The following is a 1,161-nucleotide window of genomic DNA, read 5'->3' as shown; positions in this document are numbered from 1 at the left end:
GTATACATAATAAATAAATAATTCTTTGAAAAAAGAAATAATTGTCATGTGGTATCTGGAAAATACAAAAAACACTGTAAAAACATAGGTGTCACTCAGACTCTCCTCAAATAGTGATGTAATTGTGATTTTTGTCTCTAAAAATGCTACATTCCCAAGCTCTGGCATGAAGAGGGATGAGCCATGTTCTTGGTTTCTGGCTAACAAAAGGACTTATATACTTTGAATTGGCTTCATTAGTGTGATTGTCAAGAACTATCTCTCCTGGGTCATTTCAGTGACTCACAGCTGCAGTCTCAACTAAAACTCGAGGTAGGAGGATTACCTCTAGATCAAGGCCGCCTGTGCAACACAGTGACTTTCAGGTCAGTATGGGCTAGAGAGTGAGCTCCTGAGTTGGGTCAGATGGCTCTCTGGGTAGAGGTGCTTGCTGTTGAGCCTGAAGTCCTGGGTTGGATCCCTGGGATCTACACTGTAGAAGGAGAGAACTGACTCATAAGTAAGACCTTGTCTCTAAAAAAAATGTGAAGACATCTGATATGGAAAGATGGGGGGAATGGGGGGGAAGTTGTAAGGGAAGGAATGGGAGGTAGACTTGATACAGTCACCTTATATACATGCATGAATAATACATAAAATAAAGAGTTGCCAAAGAGAAAAAGAAAGAAAAGGAAGCTGAGAAGAAAGCTGATTGCAGGGGCAGTGGGCTGCCGTGAGGTAGTTTTGTGTGGGGAGTAGAAGAATTGGAAGAAACTGAGAATGTGGAGTGGAAGTGAACTGGGGATGGTGTGGCTGTTTCTGGGGAGGGAGAGATGATTGGCACTTGGAGGTGTAGCTTAGATCCTGCTTCTGCACCTGCTAGCCTCACAGTGTGCATGTATCTTGTAAATTGTTCTTTAAGACAGGAGAAAAATGCAAGCCCACATGACCGTATTAGGGTAATGTTGGGCACTGTTGGGAATTGGAGAGGTGAAAATTGTAGAACTATGTGGTGGCACATGGTTGTAATACCAGCACTTGGGAGGTGGAGGCAGGAGAATCAGGAGCTTAAGGTCACTGTTGGATACATAACATGTTTGAGGTCAGCCCATGGCACATGAGACCCTGTCTCAAAACAGCATCACCAACAGCAGCCACCGCCACAGCAGCAGCAGCAGCAGC

This window comes from Peromyscus maniculatus, chromosome 1 (assembly GCF_049852395.1).
Source record: "Peromyscus maniculatus bairdii isolate BWxNUB_F1_BW_parent chromosome 1, HU_Pman_BW_mat_3.1, whole genome shotgun sequence".
NCBI classification, from domain to species: Eukaryota; Metazoa; Chordata; class Mammalia; order Rodentia; family Cricetidae; genus Peromyscus; species Peromyscus maniculatus.
The sequence above is the reverse complement of the archived record's forward strand: the minus strand, read 5'-3'. Positions refer to the sequence as shown.